The 10,988-nt window shown below is 33.8% G+C and overlaps 1 long non-coding RNA gene across 1 annotated transcript; it reads right to left on the bottom strand.

Annotated features, from left to right (window-relative positions):
• Nucleotides 1–967: 967 nt before the first annotated feature.
• Nucleotides 968–3,994, bottom strand: LOC129887494 (uncharacterized). Its single transcript, XR_008766408.1, has 3 exons — nucleotides 3,864–3,994; nucleotides 3,060–3,193; nucleotides 968–2,803 (listed from the first exon to the last, which is right to left on the bottom strand). It is a non-coding gene; the product is annotated as an uncharacterized LOC129887494 (long non-coding RNA).
• Between the last annotated feature and the right edge of the window lie 6,994 nt (nucleotides 3,995–10,988).

The raw sequence follows: 10,988 nt of genomic DNA, 5'->3' as shown, positions 1-10,988 counted from the left end.
CTTTTATTGTTGGTTGATGTTTCTCCTTTTTTTAATGCTTGATTCTTTTCTTCTTCTAAATTATGTTAACCTGGTGCTTATTGACAAGATCCCCTTCTGTTGTAACATCCTGTCTCATGAGTCTTCTTTTCTCTTGAGCTTTCACGGAATTGAGCAACTCTGTCAAACTAATTTTTGACAAATCCTTATTATTTTCTAAGGTCGTAATTATTGCTTCATACCTTTCAAGAACTGTTACAAGAATCTTCTCACTAATTCTTGATTCTACAAGTGTAGAGCCGAGTAGCCTCACCTTATTTGCAATATTGAGAAGTCTATTTGAATACTCCTTCACTGTTTCAGATTCCTTCATTTTTTGCAATTCAAACTCCCTAATTAAGTTAAAACTTGCATACCTTTTATTCTCTCATTCTGACATACTCTTCCTTGAGATAATCCCATACTTCTGTAGCAGTTTTCAGAAACATTATCCGCATGAAAACTGTTGATGATACAGCAACAAATAAACATGCCGTCACCTTTTATTTCCTTGTGTGCTTTAATTTGACCAATGCCGGGATTATACGGTAGGGATGAAAAATCGTAATCCTCTTCCACAGCTTTCCAGAGATCCAAAGCATCCAAGCACGTATCTATTCGTACTGCCCAAATCTAATAGTTATCTCCATCAAAGACCGACGGAGCAATTGGTGAGAAACTAGCTTCAGCATCCACAGCTTCTCAAACTTGATCACACATCCTTTAAGATGAAAGATTTGATACCAACTATTAGTTTTAATAAGAAAGTGGAAGATAAGACAATGAAGACGGTGTCTAATTTGCTACAGAAAAGAAAATATGAGAATCTAAGGAACTAAAAATGAAGAAGATGACTGAGAGAAAAACTTATGCAAAGTGTTTTAACTTCTATATAAAAACACATACATAAACATTCTAAAGAAAAATACTGAATTAGATCATGGTCCCTACTTTTAAGTCATGGTGCTAACCATGGTAATTACCCTTAAAATAATTGGAAAAAAAATACAGGAAACTTTAAAAATAGATACTGCAGTCCTAAAGCAACTAACTAATAGTATCAGAGCCATATAGAGAGACAACCATTTCTCTCAGCAGGTGAGGTCAAATTAATTAGATGATAGATTGAGAGAAATTCATAGCAAGCAATAGTTCCAATCCTTTATCTCAACCCTTGATTCCACTATTTAAAGGGCAAAATATCATCTTTGGAGGAAAATATCATTTTGGAGTTTCAAAATGAAGGCAATATTCAAGTCTGAGAAGCTATTGGATTTAGGGGAATGGGGTATGTTGAGCCAAATTCAAAACTGGCTCAACCTAACAATCAATTAAGGGAGACTCGCATGAAAGATGCTAAGACATTATTTCTCCTCTAATCGGCATTGGATGATGCAATTTTCCCCAGAACTGCAACAGCAAGAAACTCCAAACAAGCATGGGATACTCTAAAGCAAGAATATTTGGGCGTCAAAAAGGTAAACTGTGAAATTACAAACACTTTGACGTGAGTTTGAAACTTTGGCCATAAAAAAAATATGGGCAGGAATTTATTTTTAGGGTGTCTGAAATTTTTAATCACATGAAAACATAGGGTGGAAATGTTAGTAATGAAGCTGTTATAAGGTTTTGAGAAGTTTACCAAAAGGCTTTGACCATGTTGTTGTTGCAATAGAAGAATCTAAATATCTATCTACTTATAATTTTGATGAATTAATGAGTTCATTGTTAGCCCATGAAGTTTGGATCAGTAGGTCATATGAAAAGGTGGAGGTGAAGGCTTTACAGGCAAAGGGGGGCCTTTTTACAAAGGAAAATCAGAATATTCAAGTGGCTTAATCAGAATATTCAAGTGGCTTAGGCAGAGGAAGAGGTGATTATCGAGGTTGAGGTCGTGGCTACAGCAGAGGAAGAGGCCAATTTAGTGACTAACGTCTAAACAGAAACAATATTCTGTATGGATATTGCAAGAAGTTGGGCCAAGCTAATTGTTGGACCCAGCAGAGCGATGACAAAAAACAAGCAGATTTTACCGAGGAAGTTGAAGAGGGGAGTATGTTATTTATGACACAATCTTCTATTGATGATGGCCTTAATGGAGTGTGGTTCATGGATAGTGGATGCTCAAAACATATGTCCGGAACAAGGTCATTGTTTAAAGAACTTGATGAACCCAGAAAAGTGAGGTCCGACTTGGAGACAACAAGCCAATGAAGGTTGAAGGGAAAGGTACAATTTCCAGAAAAACCACCCAGGGTAATGTAAAGCTTCTACATAATGTGCAATATGTTTCTAATTTAGCTCAGAATTTGAAGTGTTGGCCAATTGATAACCGGTGGTTATTCTATTTTGTTTGATGTCATATGTTCCCTTTAGGACTGTATCCACTATTACATTAAAGTCACCCGAGCATCGATACAGAACTAGATGATATTCACCAGACCTTTGTGAGCTTATAAAATTTGTAACTATTCTCAACATATTCCAGAAAAGTCAAGTAATTAACATTAGCAGCATCAATAGTAACAATCTATATTTTTAGTTTGTCGAATAGTCCAGAAGTAGCCTGAAACATAATTGATCAATTACACTATATACTGATCTTGCTTTACTTTTCTACCATTCAAGGAGATATCTTCAACGATTTTGATATCTTCGCCAGGCGTATAACGCTAATTATTTGAGCTTTTGCTTTGATAGAATCCTTTTTCATAGTTTCTGCTTTTGTTGCAACACCATCTTCCCTAGATGCAACTCTTTTAGTTACTTCTACAAAAGGCTTCTTCTACAATTAAAAGAACATAGTAAGATGATTGGACAACTATGAGACTTGTCAAATAGGTTACTACTATCAAAAATCATGGGGTTGGAAGAGTAACTATTGCATAAGTACCTCATTCCATTGATTAAATTTCAATATCAACTTTAGTAACTTGTTCATGTTAGAACGATTTATGGGAAAGACTAAAAGTTACATGTTTGTGCAAGATTAAAACATTGTCTTGAACAAAAACAATTGTCACATTTCCGAAGGCGATTACCTTAAAGCTATAACAGACCGCTCAAAATCCATTGCAAACGGTGGCAAAACATGTGCAGTTGAGGAGGGATATCATAAACTCTAGCTTCAAGATCTTCGAAATGCCAACTTTACTCCCAATTTGAGAATTCCCGCCTAAAAAAAGAATCCCAAGTAAATTTGTTAGATTTAGAGAACCCATCAATAATCAAAATTATTTAAAGATGCTTTCACAGTTCAAAAGAATAAGTCCATCAACAGAAGAACATAAGTAACCTCACAAAATTTCAATAAGGATTTATAAGAATGTATAAAGGGCAGCCCGGTGCACAAAATTTATAAGAATGTATGAGATCAAAAATGCAATAGGCGAGGTCTTCATAAAGGACATTTTATCAAACATTATATGGACCTGATTAGTATAATAGTATAATTCTTTGATATATTTTTCTACAAGATATATGTCACTCTTCATCCTTCCCAACTCCCATTTTTAAATAGGAGTAAGGTAAAGTAAAATAACACGCTCGTATCGATTACGAAATTGAGATATAATTGAAATTATGAAATAAATCTGCCTCCGAAGCTATTCAAACTCATATCCGTAAACTATCAGTAACTATGACTCCTAAAATGTCATAATAGAATTTATAAAATTGAAATAAACCATTAATCTTAATGAAAATGATATCACATGCAAGGGTTATCATTTTTATCAAAAATAGATTATGCACATAAACAATCTGATATGAAAATTTAGGATTTTGGAACTGCGCGATTTTCACACTAAATCTATTACTACAATAATTCAGTCAAGAAAACATACCCTAATCAGTTATAACTTTCTTCTTTTCTGAAATTAAGTAGAAATACTCGATCTTTTATTCTTGAAAAAAACAATTTGTTTCTCTCTATATCGTGTGCTTAATTAGAATACCCTGGATCAAATAGGTTATTTCCTTTTAATAAACAAAGGAACAAAAGGTTAATTTCCACTTTTCATCAAAATGGTAAAGAGGGTTATCAAAAATAACTTTCTTAATAAAAATAAAATTTAGTAATTATTTATTAAATCAAAATAATATTAAATATGGACCATACAACTAACACATATGGGCTATAAATGGTAATTCCTTTCATATGGGCTACTCATAGGTGAATTTTTGTTGGTAACCCAAAATAACATGTCTTCCTTTAATTAGCTGCCCTGATGAAAAAGATATCATTATTTAATTGCTCGCTCACTTGCATGATTTTACCATGCGCCAATTTGTATACTTGTGGAGTTCGTTAAAGAGAAAAATCATCAAGCGTAGCTCTTGAAATTTAAGGGTGTGTTCGGCATGAAGGAAAATGTTTTTCATAAAAAATAAGTGAATTTCTTACTTATTTTGTTGTTTTGGTACATAATAAAAAAATTATCTTAAAAGTATTTGCATATAATCTAGATAAATACTATGAAAGGTGAAGGTAGGGGTAGAGGTCTGGTGATGGGGATGAGGTCTACCGAAGGAGATGAAGACTCAGATGTGTTGGAGGTTGGGAAGACAATCAATGTGAAATGTCACTTGAAATTTTATTTTCCTAAATCAATTATTTTCCAACAATTTTGACTGCCAACTTAACATAAAAACTTGCAAAATTATTTCTACAGCCATATGAGTTGATCAAATCCTCCATTCTCCCAGTCTAGGCAAGCCTCTTGTTGAACCCTTTTCGAAAGAAATGTACAGAAAGTCTGAAATGACTGGCAAACAATTTGTTTTCGAGTGGGTTTACCCCATCAATAATTTCTTTTTATATTTTAGCATCATATTATTTTATTGTAGCTACTGTCCTATTACTATTTGTTGTTTATTTCCATTGAGTAGAGAAAAACATCTCTCTACCTCTGAGGTAGGAGTAAAGTATGCACACACTTTACCTCTTCATGCCCCACTTCATGAAATTATATTGAGTATGTTGTTGTATATTTCTAGCATCACAAAGCTTATTTGTATACAATATACTCATTTGTTGCCATTCACCAAAGCTCATGCCAAGCAAAAGAGACGGTCTTGGCTAAGTGTTAACATGATGACATTAATCATTGGAGTATCTTCCTTAATACACAAAACAAAAGACGAGAAGTCGTATTCGAAAAACTATACTTTTAATAACTAAGAAATCCCCAAGAGCCACTTGTTCACGATTCAGAATTCGGTAGAAAATGGCCGGCCCGTCTACCCTTCTCAACTTAATACCAGACTTTTGTAAGTTCCAGTGAATGCGCCTAATACCCACACATAATGTGTTTTGCGCTATCTCCACTAGACCAAAGCCCAGGGGCAAGTCGTATTAGAAACAAATTAGATAAGTAGATTATCTACCTTGTCAATATCTGTAAAATGAAAGAGGCATACACAAGCCCAAAAGAAGACACTAGAAACAAATTAGATAAGTAGATTATCAACTATTTCAGATCCATGATACTAAGGAGATGCAGAGTAATGTCATTTCATATTAATATCAACTTTAGTTCAATAAGGAAGAGTGTATTTTTATAGCTTTATTGTGTTCTCTGGTCCTTCTAGCCAGCCACACTATCAAAAGCAAATTGAAGTCTCATTGATGGCAGATCAAATATCGACTCAATGAAGCCTCAACATGTATATGACAAGAATATGCTGCATGCTAGAATGAGGCCACAACTCTTGGAAAGCATCATGCTAAGACAAAGATAGGCAGCTCTAGGCTACTACATAGTTTCGACATTCCAGTTTCTCTGGAAACAAATCTGCAGAGCAGAAAGCTTGATCTAAGATCCTCCTTTTTTTGATTCTTACCTGATGCAAGATCCTCCTACTGAGAATAATGACCAACCAACCTCATTTTCAGCAACTCCGAAGAATGTCAATGGAGCATGTCAAGTGTATATTAATGGCAATAAATCCTTAGCATGGGAAGATAAGTCTGGCTACTGAGGTTGATGAAGTCTTTTCCTTCCTAAAGCACATGATATGGACGTGCAAAAGTTTACTTACCTGATTGATGAATGCAGTGGTAAGACAATAGACAAAACTTTTCAAACCTTCTTTCAGGTAACAATTTAGTTTCCATATGCCTTTAGCCATCTAGAGCAACTATATTTTGTCATTAAGGTTTTGAGTCACTTAGTTATTGCCTTAAGTTTTTGTGTTGGACATTCATGTTCTTAACAAATGGTTCAGAGCAAACCTCTATTATGTCAACTCTCAGTAAATCCACACTAATATTCCCTTTTGAATTCTAAAATTGAGTTCCACGTGCAGACAGTGACGGATTCAAAAAATAAAAATGTAATGATTGAATTTTGAACTTGAAACTTTAAGGTGAATTCTGACCCCTCAACCACTAAGACAACTTATAATCTTCTGTTAAAACAAAGATGGTCAAGATATAAAGCTTGTAAAATGAGAAAAAGATTAAAGAAAAAACCACGAAACAGCTGAAAAGAGTCAAATAATTCCAAATTCTGTCAAGGAACAAAGAAAATCACCATTCAGACAATTCATCAAACATGTAGCATACAAGATTATTTTTCATCCTTTCTCCTGCCGAGTAAAATCCTCAGAATTTAATGATTGACGATCAGCAATAGGTCCAGGCGTTTGTTGCTGAGCGTTCATGAGCTGTTCCATATCCCGCAGTCTGGTCCTCACAACGCTAGTCACTAAAACTGCGAAAAAGAAGAAGAAACTGAAGTTGTGGGCAAAAGATAAAACCCAAAAAAAACCTCAAAAAATGAAGGAAGAGTATACTGCCAGCAGTTCCAATGGCCCAAAGCCAGAGGATCTTCACTCCTGGTCCTCTGTCTTTCCACATTTTCCCGTTTGTACTAGTATTTTCGTAGTCTGCCGGTTCCCGCACTCAATTTGTCTGCCCCTCAGCTCGGGTAATAGGTGAAACGGGCGGATTCGGATCCGCCCGCAATGGACGGAAAAATTGGGCGAAGGGCGAATAGTCACTTTTTTTTCCAATTGGCTACATATGTTCATATTTACTTGTCAAATATTTCATAATTTGATTTTTATTTTTATATTTTAATTTTAACAAATCAAGAAAGAATAATTATTTTCTAATATATTCTTAATTTATTAACATTGAGTTAATGTTTTTTAAAAATATAACGAGTAAATATATTTGGAACCCTATCAATTAATAGGAGTAAAATGATAAACTCACTATAATAGTTATTGTTTTTTTAATGGTGTCCCAAGTTAAAATTTGACAAGTAAATAAGGACAAATGGAGTAAATATTAGCATAATATTTTAAGTTATTACTAACATTTCTTGTCATAATATGTTATGAAATGAGTATCAATACTAAAATAACAAGAAAGATATCTGAGAAAATAACAACAACAATATACCCAGTGAAATCCCACTAAGTGGGGTCTGGAGAGGGTAGAGTGTACTTAGATCTTACCATTACCTCGTGGAGGTAGATGGGTTATTTCTGAAAAACTCTCAGATCAAGTCCATCGAGCCCAAGTAAAAGAAGAGGAAAACAATGAAGAAAACAATGTAAGAAATGTAGCATTTAATAAGAAAAAGAATAACAATAAAAAAAATAATGTGGGAAGTGAAACGCAATAAACAACATATGGCTATAGATAACAAAAATAAGAATTACAAGTGTATGACTAGTAGTACGACAAGCACTAACAAATGTAAACCCTCTCAAGGAAGATGAGAAAACACCAAGTGTAATATTTTTCTTTTCACTTGTTCTAACATTCTTTTTTTTTGTCACAAGAAAAGGGATATATATACATGTATAAACTTAGGCACAAAGTATATTATTTTACAACACTTCCCCTTCGATGTCCATACAAAAGAAAAACTTTAGTAAAAGAAAAAGTATAGCAATATGCATTGTTTGTTGTCTCATTAAAAACCTTACTAGAAAATACAGCGAGACAAAATCTTGGTAACATTACTAGAAAATACAGCGAGACAAAATCTTGATTAAGAAAGAAAGAGTGTAACGCGTATTTACTCTCTCTGATGAAGACATCACTTAATAACTCAAAGATGATGCATTTCAATCTTATCTCAGTTCTCAAATGATAAAGTTGGCAATGCCTTGATGAACATATCTGCCAAATTATCACTAGAACGAACTTCTAGAACATCTATTTCATCCTTCTTTTGATGATAATGAGTAAAAACGAATTTTGACGAAGTTTGTTTTATTCTATAAAGATGTATCCTCCTCTTAGTTGAGTTATACATGCATCATTATCTTCATATAATTTTGTCAGCATACCTCTTTTCATAGGAAAGCCACATTTTTCTTGGATGTATTGAGTTGTTGATCTCAACCAGACGTGTTATTGACTTACTTCATTAATGACTATTATGTCCACATGATTTGAAAAAATAACAAACATAAATTGTTTTATTGAATGTCATAGTTATATGTCACACCCCGAGAGGGTACCTTAGGCGTGACTGGCACTCAGAGACCATTGTTGGTTCCAAGCGAACGACTTGTCTAGTTAACTCACTCAGCGGAAGACTTAACTCATGAGAAGATTTTAGATGGGCACAAATAATATACACAAACTTAACTTCTCAAAATAAAATATCAATACTCAAATATATATAGAATATAACTCAATGTTTTAAAACTATGAACTCTAAAAATAACTGCATAAACTTTGTCTGTAACTAGTCTATGAAACCTCTAAAACTGACTCTGAAATAGGTATCAGGACAGGTCCACGACTACCTTACAGTGGTAAATAAAGACTGAAAATTAAATATTCAAGAGCGCCTCTGAATGTAAAGAGGTCTCAACAAAATTGGATGGAATTCTGATTTCCAATGATGTGCCTGTTGAGGATCTCTATCACATGTGTCTACATCATAAAGTAATGCAGCACCAAATAGTGTCAATACATGGAATGTATGGTATGTAAAATAGCTGAAAGGAAACTTACTCAAAGATACTCAACTCAACTCAACTCAACTCATAGAAATTGACTCTGAAAATAGCTCAACTTAATAAAGCATGCAATATGTGTAAAAGCCTTCTTTACAAGATGTGAATAAGTAAATATAACTCAATATATAAAAATATAATACTTTACTTCTTGGGGAGTTTCTCTAACCGACAACCATCACTTATGAGCTAGTGATGATACAATGAACTACTTTCGTTGCCACAGTCGTCCAATACTTTGCCAGGGTAAGGGACGCAAACTCATCTATAGATCCAAAATTTCTCAAAGTCCATCGTGACTAGTTTGGAGTCGTCTGAATTAACAGTCACGATCCTATCCTACGCTGGCTACGTAGTTTATGGGCTCACCTCATATCAGTTCTCAAAACTACTCCCAAGATATTGTATTATGCTTATATACGTCAAGTGAGAAAATACTCAAAATATATAATTTAGACTCTTTTGGACTTAACTCAAAACTCAACTCTTCTCAACTCATCTCTTTTCTTTAAAACCAATCTAGTCTCAACTCAAGGAATGCATTTAAAACATAGTTTAACTCTTCAACTCAATCTCAAAATAGATATTTTAATGTAATAATGTTCAACTCATTTATACTCAAAATACTCATGCTCAAAATAATAATTAAAAGATTTCTCAAACCCATACTCAAAATAATAATTAAGAGACTTCTCAAACTCAACTTATGCTCAAACTCTTTTTCAATCAAAGATGAAAATATTCACTCTTTAAACTCAAAATAGTGCATCAAATAATTAATGCAAAAATACTCACAAATCACTATTTAAAAACTCTATCAATGTATAAAATAAAATAAAAATGAAATCTCAATTAGAGTTCATGTGAATGCAAACATGAATCCTTACTTTCAATAAGACTCAACTCAAGAAACTCATCAACAAATATAAAAATATATACAAGAACACACATGGAAGTTATCCACAAAACTCAATAGAAATTATATATAACTCAAGAACTCAATTCATGAAACCTCGAAACTCAACTTAACTCGTATAAATAAAGATGTAAGGCACGTGGATGGACTCAATCCACGTTATGGGTAGCCTTACATACCTGGAAGAGTTAGATTCTTGAAGAATTTTGAAGAATTCGATGAATGCTATTGAAACCCTTTCTTTTTCTCCTCTTGAAATAACTTAAAATGTGTGAATTTGATTTGTCGGAGGGTTTGAAATGAATGGCGAGGTTATAAAGTTATAAAATAGACTTAGGGAAGTTAATTGAGGGTAAAATGTCAAGAATACCCTTCGAGGAATGTAAGAAAAACCATAAATATTTTTAAAAATGACTTTTTAATGAGTTTTGTCAGCCAAATCGGCGAGCTAGAGGTCTCCTCGCCGAACTATTCGGTGAGTTGCCAAAAAGGTGCTTTAGATCGCCTAAAAATAATAGTTTGTGGATGTTTTCAAGTCCAGTCGATGAGCTAAGTCAGGGTATGACCGGACTATTTGGCGAGTCGCTAAATTGGCTAGTGAGCTCGCCAAATTGCCCAATTCAGACATGCTTCAGTAAAATGACCATAACTTTCTACTCCAAACTTCAATTGAGGAAAACTTGGTAGAGTTGGAAAGTGGAGATGTAGATATTTAATTTGATTGGTCATTAGCCATCTGAATCATAATATTCTAGGAGATATAATTGTTTGAAGTTGACCCAAGTAAAATCTTTTACCGAAACTCAATCGGTAAGGCAGCTTTCAACTCGACTTTGTACTAAAGGATCCTTATGACCTTAATTCATCTCCAAATCTATTCTCACACTAAATAATTAACCTCCATACATGCACACAATTATGAATCATCCGGTACAACCCCATACACATATGAAGGATGGCTCAGTCTTAGCTTAAAAATTTTTGGGGGTGTTACAATATCTCCCCCTTGGGATCATTCTGTAACACCTTAAATGTTTTTTCCACTAAGATTCAGACCATTCTTCAT

The sequence above is a fragment of the Solanum dulcamara genome, chromosome 1 (assembly GCF_947179165.1).
Source record: "Solanum dulcamara chromosome 1, daSolDulc1.2, whole genome shotgun sequence".
In the NCBI taxonomy this organism is placed as follows: Eukaryota; Viridiplantae; Streptophyta; class Magnoliopsida; order Solanales; family Solanaceae; genus Solanum; species Solanum dulcamara.
Note: the sequence above shows the minus strand (reverse complement) of the source record. Positions and strands in the feature narration are given on the sequence as shown.